This window comes from Arachis duranensis, chromosome 9, assembly GCF_000817695.3.
Source record: "Arachis duranensis cultivar V14167 chromosome 9, aradu.V14167.gnm2.J7QH, whole genome shotgun sequence".
Lineage (NCBI taxonomy): Eukaryota > Viridiplantae > Streptophyta > Magnoliopsida > Fabales > Fabaceae > Arachis > Arachis duranensis.
The window spans coordinates 76,748,384-76,761,965 of NC_029780.3; the positions used below are offsets into that span (position 1 = coordinate 76,748,384).

General features: G+C 38.6%; 1 non-coding gene across 1 annotated transcript; it reads right to left on the reverse strand.

Moving 5' to 3' along the window:
- Window positions 1–11,200: 11,200 nt before the first annotated feature.
- On the reverse strand, window positions 11,201–11,307 carry LOC127741980 (small nucleolar RNA R71). Its single transcript, XR_008003167.1, has one exon. It is a non-coding gene; the product is annotated as a small nucleolar RNA R71 (small nucleolar RNA).
- Between the last annotated feature and the right edge of the window lie 2,275 nt (window positions 11,308–13,582).

Sequence of the window (13,582 nt, forward strand, 5' to 3'; positions counted from 1 at the left end):
GTTAAGTGTTTAAGGTTTCATAAGGCAGGAATGGCTTAGAGAACGGAGAGGAAGCTTACAAAAATGGATGGAACACAAGAAATCAAGGAGATGACCAGCGAACACCGATGCGGACGCATGGCTCACGCGACCGCACGAAATGGAGAAAATCGCAGTGACGGGTTTGCGTGCCTGACGTGAACGCGTGGTTTGAAATCTACACGGATGACGCGAACGCGTGGACGACACGTACGTGTGGCGAGGAAAAACGCTAAATGACGCGATCGCGTGGACGACGCGTGCGCGTGACATGCGCAATCTGCAGAATTTACAGAAATCGATGGGGGCAATTTTGGGCCGCATTTTGACCCAGTTTTTGGCCCAGAAACACAGAATAATGCCAGGGAACATGCAGAGACTCAAGACATACTAGATACAACATTCATAATTCACAATTTTAGGTTTAGATGTAGTTTTTAGAGAGAGAGAGGCTCTCTCCTCTCTATTAGGTTTTAGGATTATGATTTCTTTTAGTCATTAAGATTGTTTCTTCATACCAGGTTCAATATTCCTTTATTTTGATTTCTCTTCTACTTTTAGATACTATAATGCTTTTAATTATTAATGACTTATGTTGCCAAATTGGCTTATGAACTTTTCCATGTTAGATTTGATTTCTTTTATTAATGCAATTTGAGGTATTTCAGATATATAATTTTTATTTAGCCTTCTATATTCTTGGCTTTCGTTGAGTAATTAGAGACTCTTGAGTTATCAAACTCTTTTGTTGATTGATAATTAGAAGTTGCTAATTGACTTGAATTCTACTAACTCTAGTCTTTCTTTGGGAATTGACTACGACTTGAGGATTCATATTGATTTATCCATTGGACTTACCTTCATAGTTAGAGGTTGACTAAGTAGGAGCAACGAGCAATTTTCATCACAATTGATAAGGATAACTAGGATAGAACTTCTAATTTTCCTACCTTGGCAAGAGTTTTCTTATCTATTGATTTATTAATTCCTACAATTTATTTCTCTTGTTCAAACCTTTCAAAAACCCAAAAATAGTATTTTCCATAACCAATAATAAATCATACCTCCCTGCAATTCCTAGAGAAGATGACTCGAGGTTTAAATACTTCGGTTATAAATTTTATTGGGTTTTGTTACTTGTGACAACTAAACTTTTGTACAAAAGGATTCTCTGTTGGTTTAGAAACTATACTTACAACGCGATTATATTTGTGAATTTCTTTACCAACAGAAGTACGTTCGTCAAAAAATGGCACCGTTGCCAGGAAATTGCAAACGTGTGCCTTATTATTGGTTATTGTAAATATTTGGTTTTTCGTTTCTTTATTAGTGTTTCTAGTTTTAGGAGTTTATTTTCATTAATTTTTATTAGTTTTTATTTCTCTTGCTACTATGAATTCTCACCCCTTTGGCTATGAGTTTGGTTACAATCATGTTACAGGAAGAGGAGATTACAATGAAAGCTTGGGTCATGGATGGGATAATCAAAGATGGGAGGAGCCACAAGGATTTGATCAACCCTCTTGGCAACAACCACCTCCAAGGCACTATCAACAACCATTTTATGATGCGCACCAAGATAATGGTTATGGTGGACATATTCGTGATAATCAACACCTACCACAAAATACCTATGAACCCCCTCCTCCACGTAACTTTGAACCACCATACTCACAAGCCCCTTACCACCAAACACCTCAGTATGAACCTAACCCATATCTATCATGCCAACCACCCTACGAGCCATATGATCCTAATTATGCTATCCAAGCGAAACAAGAGTCAAAGGATCATTTCAAGGAGACCGTGGATCGACTCAATGCAACTATTCAACAACTGGGCCAAGCGATAATTTGACTAGACTCCCGACATTTGGAAACTCAAGGAACCCCCATGGCCTCATGTGGAGAATCTACTAAAGAACATAACATGAAGGAGAAGCTAGAAACTTCGGTGGACCGTGAAAAGCATGACTTTGTGTTGAACAATCGGAAAAAGCCATACCTCCCAAGGAAGAGGAAGAAGTGGTCGAAGACTTGGGAGATGCGGAACGTCCATGGGAACTTCAAGTCACAGAGCCCCCTTCTAAGGAGTTTGAATTTGATGTTGAGGAGGGTATACAACCTCCAAGGCATATCATGGTTGAAGACTTTGAAGGGAATGATCAAGAGATGGATTCAATCATTGATGAATTCTTATCTACATTTGAATCCTCTCCCATTGGACTTGACATGGAGATGAAAGGAGAAGAAGCACAACCTCCCATGCCCTTGGTGAACAATGAAGAAGAGATTGAATTGGAAGAAATCTACCAAGAGGAAGAAGTTGATATTGAAGAAGCTTGAAAAGAGGTGGAAGTTGTCAAAGAAGAGCTCAAGGAAATGGAGCTGGAAATCACCTTGCCAAAGTTGTTGGAGACCTCTCCCCCAAAGCCATTACCGTTCATTCCTTCATTCAAGTGGGTAAATCTCTCATCTCTAAGCTTAATTAGCTCACTTGAATATGCTTTACTTGAGATAGATAGTCAGCGTAGAGCTCTTTGTGGCATTAAGAGTAAGAGGAAGATGGTTAGTGGTTGGAGTTGTCAAGCAAGGTTCAACATGGTTGTGTGCTCAAAGTTTAAACGCAAAGGTTGGTGTAAAGCTCAATTGAATAGGTCTAGGATGTTGTTTGCCACTTCAGTGAGAATTCAGACTTCTTGCCACCCGGATGGAACAATATTACTCAACAAGAAGACGGGTGCAAAAGCAAGATTCGGGACCCCGGAATTCAGTCTAGCAATCAATACTCTTGGGGCCTTGTCACTTGCTTTAACTTGCTTGAAGGCTTTCTGCGCCTAGTTTGGGATCCCAGAGGCTACTGGCATTCCAAACATTGGTGGAGATTTTTGGATGAATTCAAGCACAAGCCACCATGACAGGGAGCTCGCCAAATATCCAACTTAAGGACTTTAACTAAAAGTGCTAGGTGGGAGACAACCCACCATGGTATGATCGTTCCTTTTTCAATTTTAATTATTATTTCATTTTGTTTGTTTTTAAGTTTTATTTTATTTTATTCTATTTTATTGAACCTGGAAGTATTCATAACATCCATATCAGCATTGCATTCTGCATACTACACACACAAAAAATTCGCACACGATGCGTCTGCGTCAAAGGAGAATTACTGATAAAAGGGAATTGAACAGAAAGTCATGCGGGAGTGTGGCTGGAGGCGTGCCTCAGGCACAAACACGCCCACGCGAATGTGTCCCTAATGCATCCGCGTTGTTTGTAAATCTAGCCCTCCACGCGTGCGCATCACCCACGCACATGTGTGACCCCACAAAATCGACGTAAACGGGTGCATGGCAGAGAGTTAGGATGGAGTGGGGCTGAAATGGTGCTAGAAGCACAAAGCCCCATCGCGTGAACGCGTACCTCACGCATCCGCGTCAATTTGGAAGTAAGGACATCTACGCGTGCGCGTCAGCCACGCGCACGCATCACCCTAAATTTTGGCAAATAGGCATTTGAGATAGAGAGTTGCGCGAGCGTTACTTGAAAATATCGCAACTCACGCGAACGCGGGACCCACGCGTTCGCGTCGCATGAGACACATAGTTTATCCGTATCAGCGCCAGAATTCCTATCTTTTCTTCCGCAATTCTAATTTTTCCTTCCTCTTTTCTTACTTACTTATTATCTTTCATTTTATTTTACTTAATTTGTTTGCATATTTTTATTCATTACATTTTAACTTTATGCATGTTTATATTTTCTTTTCTAAATTTATTATTTTTTCATTGGTGTTACTTGTTCATATTCCACTGTTATATCTTTTCTGGTATTATTTTGGTACTTAGTGACTTGTTTTCCATTGTTGGGTGATATTATTTTTCTGTCAATGTCAATCTTTTACGACACCGGTATTCCTTTTGTATTGACATGAACTTACACTGTCTTTCATTACCCACACTCTTCCTCTTTGTTGCAATGTTTGCACTACTGATATGCCGTTTTCTTCTATTGTTTTCTCAATTGCATGTTGTAGCTACCATGTACTTGAGACCCTCATTATTTGGCATTAACCCAACCATATTTTATTTGTTTCCTATCTTTGTTTTTGGGTTACTTTTCTTCCCTTTTCTCTTTTTTCAGGATGGCTACCGGGAAGAGAACTGGAAGACGTCTAAATAGGGACACAAACAAGTCCATCTGCACAATCCTCAGAGAAAAGCGTCAATTGAAGCCACCCATCCACTTGTACATCTCATCATGCACTGAGGACGGTGCAATCTTTAAGTGTGGGGAGGTCAATACCGATCTCCATGGGTTAGTTATTCTCTTCTCAACACCAATGTCTTATTTATTAGTTCATTGTTGCATTACATAATAGATTGCATGTGTAGTTGATTGTTTGCATTTAAGTACTACTTGGTTGAAAAATAATGAGTTTCTTTCTAGGACCCTGTTTTTAAAAAATTCACTAATTTGAATCAAAACTTTTTGTGTTAAATTTGTTTGAAGTTGTATTTGGAACATGGTTTTTGAGCTAAAGAACACACAACCCGTGAGATTTTGAGCTTATTTATATGGTTACACTATTTAACCATAAACATTTTATTCTTGTGTGTTTACTTCTCTATGATTGTAATTTATATTTTGTTTTATCCTATATGTCCAATGCTTAATGTGTTATATGCATGCATATGATTGAGGCCATTACTTGTTTAGCTCACTTATCCCAAATAAGCCTAACCTTTAAATTACCTTTGTTAGCCACTTTGAGCCTTTTAAGCCCATCTGTTCTATATTTTACCACATTACTAGCCTTAAGTGGAAAAATAATTAAATATCCCAATTGAATCTTTGGTTAGCTTAAGATAGAAATTGTGTGTTAATTGAGTATGGGAAGACTGTGGGAACAAGGGTTAATAAGGGAATGTGTCATGATAAAATAATGGGAATTTAGGTACCTACTCATGTGAAACTAGAAAAATTAAAAATCCATGTGCATTGATAAGCTATGTTTATTTTTCTATTTAAAAAAATAAAAAAATATTCAATAAATATATAAATAAATAAGGGAACAAAATTACCCCAATCCTAAGTTAAGTTGATAAAAAAAATCAATGCATATGTGATACAAGTTAAGAGAAAAAGTTAATACATGAGTATGGAATGTAAAAGTGGGAAATTATGGGTAGCTAGGCATGATTCTAGAGTTATATAGAGTATATGTATGTTAGGTGAAAGCTTAGATTAAGAGAGATTAGAGTGCACATACACCATCAGTGAGGGTTCAATGCTTGATCCTATGTTCCCTGCTTTTATGAGTTGTCTTCTTACAAATTTACCCATTCTTAATGTATGACTTGAATTAGTGAAATTTGATTTATGTTTGTCTTAAAGAACTTATTTGCTTTTAACCAAGTAGACAAAATTATATAGTTGTATTTATATATATATGTTGCATTGCATTGCATTGCATGAGTCTTACGTTTTCCTACTCATTTATTTTGTCTCCTTGAGCTTAGCATGAGGACATGCTAATGTTTATCAACCTTATGTTTTACTCCATATCTCAGAAGGAGGGTTTCTAATGGTCTGTTGCAGAAATGGCTTCCTCTATCACTGATAAGGGCTTTGGGGACTCTAAATCGGCTAAAGATGTTCCTTCTGAGGAAGTTCATGACTACCTTATTATCATTTGTTGGGGTTGCAATGGCCTTCACCCACTTAGATACATAGTCTACTGCCATTAAAATATACTTGTTTGAGTATGAAGTTGGGAGGGGACCCATGAAGTCAATCCCCATCCATCAAACAACTCAAGTTCTAGGATGAATTACAGTGGCATCTCATTTTTCATGGGTAGGTTTCCATATTTTTGACATTCATTGCACCTTGTAACCAGCTCCTTTGCATCTTTGAATATTGTTGGCCAAAAAAACCCACATTGCAGCACCTTGGCTACAGTTCTTTCCCCACTAAAATGGCCTCCATACGTGGATCCATGGCACTGCCAGAGGACTTCTTGTCCTTCCTCATGGGAAATGTACCTTCTCAAGATCCCATCATCACAGCTTTTAAACAAATAAGGCTCATCCCAAATGTAGTGTTTAGCATCATTGAGTAGCTTCCTCCTTATGTACTTGTTGATGTTGGTTGGAAGCTCCCCAGTAGCCTTGAAATTGGCTATATCCGCAAACCAGGGAGTTTCTTGGATCATCATCAGCTACTCATCAGGAAAAATCTCATTCACTTGTGTGCTTCATCTTCTTCAAGTGGGATTCTAGATAGGTGATCAGCCACTTTGTTCTCTACTCCGCTTCTATATTTAATCTCTATGTTGAACTCTTGAAGTAGCAGGATCCATCTTATTAGTCTAGGCTTAGACTCTTGCTTGGTCAGCAAGTACTTGAGAGTTGCATGATCAGTGAAAACAATAACTTTAGAACCAATAAGATATGATATAAACTTATCAAAAGCAAAGATTATGGCTAGGAGTTCCTTCTCTGTAGTGATGTAGTTCCTTTGATTCTCATTATGAACTTTGCTAGCATAATAAATGACATGTACTAGCTTATCTTTCCTTTGTCCTAGAACAGCACCAACAGCAAAATCTGATGCATCACACATCAATTCAAAAGGTAAGTCCCAGCTGGGTGGTGCTTTAATAGGTGCAGAAAAAAGTCTATTTTTAAGCTCATCAAAGGCTAGCATGTATTCTCTATCAAAAATGAAAGGTGTATTAGAGACAAGTAGGTTGCTGATGGGTTTAGCAATCTTTGAAAAATCTTTAATAAACCTCCTATAAAACCGAGCATGCCCTAAAAAGCTTCTAATTGCCTTGACATTGCAAGGTGGAGGTAACTTCTCAATCACTTTCACCTTAGCCTTGTCCACCTCTATGCCCTTTTTGGAAATTTTGTGACCAAGAACCACCCCTTTAGTGACCATGAAATGGCACTTTTCCCAGTTTAAAACTAGGTTGGTTTCTTAGCACCTCTTTAGCACCAGAGTAAGGTGATGTAGGAATTTAGAATATGAATCACCAAATACAGAGAAGTCATCCATAAATACTTCAATAAACCTTTCAATCATGTCAGAAAATATGGAGAGCATGCACTTGGAATGTTACAGGTGCATTGCACAATCCAAAGGGCATTCTCCTATAAGCAAAAACACCCTAAGGACAAGTAAAGGAAGTCTTCTCTTGGTCTTTGGGGTCTACTACAATCTGGTTGTAGCCAAAGTAACCATCCAAGAAGTAGTAGTACTCATGTCCCGCAAGTCTTTCTAGCATCTGGTCCATGAAAGGTAGGGGAATTGATCCTTCCTGGTGGCTTCATTAAGCTTCCTATAATCTATGCACATGGCCAGCCAGTCACTGTTCTTGTTGGTATCAATTCATTTCTTTCATTTGGTACAACAGTGATCCCTCTTTTCTTAGGGACTACTTGCAATGGGCTTACCCAAGGGCTGTTGATGAGCGGATAATTTATACGCTTTTTGGCATTGTTTTTAGGTAGTTTTTAGTAGGTTCTAGCTACTTTCTAGTATGTTTTTATTAGTTTTCATGCAAAATTCATATTTTTGGACTTTACTATGAGTTTGTGTATTTTTCTATGATTTCAGGTATTTTCTGGCTGAAATTGAGGGATCTGAGCAAAAATCTGAGTCAGGCTGAAAAAGGACTGCTGATGTTGCTGGATTATGACCTCCCTGCACTCGAAATGGATTTTGTGAAGCTACAGAAGTCCAATTGGCGCACTCTCAATTGCGTTAGAAAGTAGACATCCAGGGCTTTCCAGCAATATATAATATTCCATACTTTGCTCGAAGATAAATGACGTAAACTGGCATTTAATGCCAATTCTATGTTCCATTCTGGCATTAAATGCTAGAAACAGATTACAAGTTGGAGTTAAATGCCCAAAACAAGTTACAACATGACGTTTAACTCCAGAAATAGCCCAGACACGTGAAAAGCTCAAGTCTCAGCCCTAGCACACACCAGTGGGCCCCAGAAGTAAATTTCTGCACTATCTATCTCAGTTTACTCATTTTCTGTAAACCTAGGTTACTAGTTTAGTATTTAAACAACTTTTAAAGATTTATTTTGTACCTCATGACATTTTTTTTAGATCTAAAATTTGTATTTCTGACAGCATGAGTCTCTAAACCCCATTGTTGGGAGTGTGATGCCAGGGCATCTAGGACAGTTTCACTAACATTTTCTTTACTGTTTTAGGGTAGTTTCATGCATTTTCTTAGTGAATAAGGCAAGTTTTAAATGAAAATACACTTACACCTTGATTCAAGCAACTATTGTGAATTTCATATGATTTCATGAGGATTTTGCTAGAATTGCATGATAAATTGATGATGCATAATCTCATGCTTTGGCTAGAGCTTTGATGCACTTTAATTGCTTGATTTCAGGGCAAAGGAAGTAAGGAAGAACCACGTTAGTACTCACGTTAATCTAGTTAACGTGTACACTAACGTGAAATGGTAAATAGCTTGCAACGTTAATGAGAAAAGTGATCACCAATAACGCTGCGAAGCCATCAATAGCTCACGTTACTTGCCACGTTAACTAAGTTAATGTGGTAGTTAACGTGGAGACAAAAGAGAACTCCAACGTTAGTGGGAAACGTGAACATCACTAACGTTCTACTCCAACGTTAGTGAGAAACATGAACACCACTAACGTTCCAAGACTTGGCAATGAGCTACGATAAGAGTCACGTTAACTAAGTTAACGTGAACTCTAACGTAGAAGAGAAGAACAACGCCAACGTTAGTGACACTCACCTTTGTCACTAACGTTGGATCAACTAGCATTGCCCATGTTAGTGGTCACGTTAAGACCACTAACGTGAGAGTTAACGTGGAGTTGAGGATTGATGAACCAACGTTAGTGACACTCACCTTTGTCACTAATGTTGGAAGATGGCATTACTACCACGTTAAGAGCCACGTTAACTTAGTTAACGTGAGCTCTAACGTGGAGAATAGAGGCAATTAGAGCGTTAGTGACAAAGGTAAGTGTCACTAACGCTCTTGAAGGTGAAGCATACCCACGTTAAGAGCCATGTTAGTTACACTAACGTGAACTCTAACGTAGGGACAAAAGGCACATAGCAGCGTTGTTAGGAAAGGTGAGTCCCAATACAGTTGTGAAAGGGGTATAACCCAATGTTATTGGGAAAAGTGAACCCGAATAACGTTAGCAAAGATTTAGAAGGCAACGTTAGTGGTCACGTTAGTGCCACTAACATTGGAGTTAACGTGAGGTATTTGAGGGTGGAACGTTAGTGGTAAAAGTGATTGCCACTAACGTTCTCGAACCCACAATGTCATTTAACGTTAATCTCACTAACGCCCATGCCTAATTCATACTTCTCTGCAAGCTGGGCCCACTAAAGATTAGAACTGATTCAACTCAAGATCCAGAGCCCACATCCAAGACTTGAAGAACTCACTAGAAGATCAAGAGGAGTAGTATATATAGGAGTAGTTTTGAACTATAGAGAAGCTTGGCACTTTGGAGAACTACCACTGTATATTTACTTTTCTGCACTTTTAGCATGGATTCTTCTTTTCTGCCATTTTTTATTTCTAGAGCTATGAACAACTAAACCCCTTTCATTGGGTTAGAGAGCTCTGTTGTAATTTGATGGATCAATTATAGTTTTCATTCTTCTTCTTCTTTCTTTTCTCTTGATCTTACTAGAAAGCTTTCGATCTTCATCCAATTGGTTAGCTATATTGGAAAAGAAACTCTCCATAATTGGATCTCCTCTGAGCCTTGGAAAAGGGATGAGGAGATCATGCTAGAAATGCTTTCTCATGTTGGACCAAATTGGGGTTTGGGCGGATATAGTGGTAAGGAATTGGGATCCAATCACTTAAGATTGCCAAGGAGATCAATGAATGCATTGATTGAGGAAGAGATGAGAATGAACTTAATCTGGAGAATGCAACATCTCCTTAACCCAATGATTTTCCCATTTCTGATCTTACCCATTCTCTTTACTTTCTGTCATTTATTTTCATGCTCATTGCCCCAAATCCCCATTTAAGATTCTGCACTTTATTTTCTGTTATTTATTTTCCTGCCATTTAATTTTCTGCAATTCTCAACTACATCCTATTTAGCTCAACTAGCATAATCTTCCAATTAAAATTGCTTGACCAATCAATCCTTGTGGGATTTGACCTCACTCTATTGTGAGTTTTAACTTGACGACAATTCGGTATACTTGCCGAAGGAAAATTTGTTGAGAGACAAGTTTTCATGCATCAAGTTTATGGCGCCGTTGCCAGGAATTGAATTTGAATCAACAATGATTAAGTTGGAAGTTCACTAGATTGAGCATTTTTCTTTTTCTTTATTTGTTTATTTGATTCAATCAATTTCCTTTAGTTTGTTTAGTTTCTTCCTCATCCCCTTCACCCTCTTTGTTTTTCTTTCTTTTCTTTTGTTAATTACAATTCTGCTCACTAACTATTTGATAATTTGCATCACTCACACTAACAATTACTCTAACAAGAATAGTCTCTTTATTTTATCTCTTGCTGTGTGTTTTATTAGTTGTATGACAGGAAGAAGAGAGGGAGCTTCAACTTCCTTCGATTCAGAACCTGAAAGGACCCTCTGGAGACTAAAGAGGGAAGCAAGAGGTAAATAAATTGTTGGTACTGAGGAAAAGGAAGAGTACTTTGAACCCAACATGAAAGGGAATTTGGAAAACAATCATGAAGAAGAAGCTCACAACCATACTAGAGAAGGCCCTGCAAACCGTGCTGGGCAAGAAAGGAGAGTTCTAGGCTCCTACATTAATCCTAATCCAGGAAACTGTGGAAGTAACATCCAGAAGCCCACCATACATGCCAACAACTTTGAACTAAAACCCCAGCTCATCACCCTTGTTCAGAGCAATCGTTCATTTGGAGGAAGTGCTCAAGAAGACCCCAATCAACACCTAACCACCTTCCTGACAATTTGTGACACTGTGAAGTCTAATGGAGTTCACCCGGATATCTATAGGCTGCTCTTGTTCCCTTTTTCACTCAGGGACAAGGCATCCAAATGGCTTGAATCCTTCCCAAAGGAAAGCTTAACAAATTGGGAAGATATGGTGAACAAATTTTTGGCAAGATTCTACCCTCTTCAAAGAATCAACAGGCTGAGAGCTGAGGTGCAGACTTTCAGGCAGCAAGATGGTGAGACTCTCTATGAAGCATGGGAGAGATTCCAGGACTTAACAAGAAGATGCCCACCAGATATGTTCAATGAATGGGTTCAACTTCACATTTTCTATAAAGGTCTTTCCTATGAGACAAAGAAGGCCGTAGATCATTCATCAGGAAGCTCTATAAACAAGAAGAAAACCATTGAAGAAGCCATAGATGTCATTGAAACAATTGCTGAGAATGACTATTTCTATGCCTCCGAAAGAAGTAACACTAGAGGAGTAATGGAGCTGAACCACATGGATGCATTGCTAGCTCAAAATAAGATGATCACCAAGCAGCTAGCAGATCTTACTAAGAAGGTGGAGGATGGTGCACAAAATTATGATCATCAACAATGGCTCCAATAATTTGGTAGCTCTCACACGTGAATTACACTTGGTCACAACTCTGCACAACTAACCAGCAAGTTCATTGGGTCGTCCAAGTAATACCTTACGTGAGTAAGGGTCGATCCCACGGAGATTGTTGGTATGAAGCAATCTATGGTCACCTTATAAATCTTAGTCAGGCGGATAATAATTGATTATAGAATTTCGAAAATCAAATATGATTGGATTAGATATTCAAAAGATAAATAAAATAAACAGGAAATAAAGATAAAGTTACTCATGTAAACCAATGGTGGGAATTTTAGATAGGTGCATGGAGGTGCTGGTTCCTTCCGAATCTCTACTTTCTTATTACATTCACCAATCCTTCTTACTCCTTTCCATGGCAAGCTGTATGTAGGGCATCACCGTTGTCAATGGCTACATCCCATCCTCTCAGTGAAAATGGTCCAAATGCTCTGTCACAACACGGCTAATCATCTATCGGTTCTCAATCAGGTTGGAATAGAATCCCGTGATTCTTTTGCGTCTGTCACTAACGCACAGCCTTCAAGAGTTTGAAGCTCGTCACAGTCATTCAATCCCGGAATCCTACTCGGAATACCACAGACAAGGTTAGACTTTCCGGATTCCCATGAATGCCGCCATCAATTCTAGCCTATACCACGAAGATTCTTATTAAGGAATCCAAGAGATATGCGCCCGGTCTAAGGTAGAACGGAAGTGGTTGTCAATCACATGCGTTCATAGGTGAGAATGATGATGAGTGTCATGGATAATCACATTCATCAAGTTGAAGTGCAACGAATATCTTAGAACATGAATAAATCGAATTGGATAGAAAATAATAGTAATTGCATTAAAACTTGAGGTATAGTAGAGCTCCACACCCTTAATCTATGGTGTGTAGAAACTCCATCGTTGAAAATACATAAGTGATGAAGGTTCAGGCATGGCCGAGAGGCCAGCCCCCAAGGTCTAAGAACTAAACATTCCAAGATAGCTAATACACTAATAAAAAGTCCTATTTATAGTAAACTAGCTGCTAGGGTTTACAGAAGTAAGTAATTGATGCATAAATCCACTTCCGGGGCCCACTTGGTGTATGTTTGGGCTGAGCTTGATCTATCCACGAGCTGAGGCTTCTCTTGGAGTTGAACGCCAAGTTGTAACATGTTTTGGGCATTCAACTCTGGTTCATGACGTGTTTCTGGCGTTTGACCCCCAGACAGCAACATGGAGCTGGCGCTGAGCGCCAGTTTACGTCATCAAATCTTGAATAAAGTACAGACTATTATATATTGCTGGAAATCTCTGGATGTCTACTTTCCAAGGCCGTTGAGAGCGCGACATTTGGAGTACTGTAGCTCTAGGAAATCCATTTTGAGTGCAGGGGGGTCAGATTCCAACAACATCAGCAGTCCTTTGTCAGCTTCCTTCTCAGAGTTTTGCTCAGGTCCCTCAGTTTCAGCCAAAAATTACCTGAAATCACAGAAAAACACACAAACTCATAGTGTAGTCCAAAAATATGAATTTAGCATAAAAAGTAATGAAATCATCCCTAAAAGTAACTAGATCATACTAAAAACTACCTAAAAACAATGCCAAAAAGCGTATAAATTATCCACTCATCACAACATCAAACTTAAATTGTTGCTTGTCCCCAAGCAACTGAAAATCAATTAGGATAAAAAGAAGAGAATATACTATAAATTCCAAAATATCAATGAATATTAATTCTAATTATATGCGCGGGACTTGTAGCTTTTTGTTTCTGAAAAGTTTTGGCATCTCACTTTTTCCTTTGAAGTTCAGAATGATTGGCTTCTCTAGGAACTTAAAATTTTTGGATAGTGTTATTGATTCTCCTAGTTAAGTATGTTGATTCTTGAACACAGCTACTTTTATGAGTCTTGGCCGTGGCCCTAAGCATTTTGTTTTCCAGTATTACCACCGGATACATAAATGCCACAGACACAT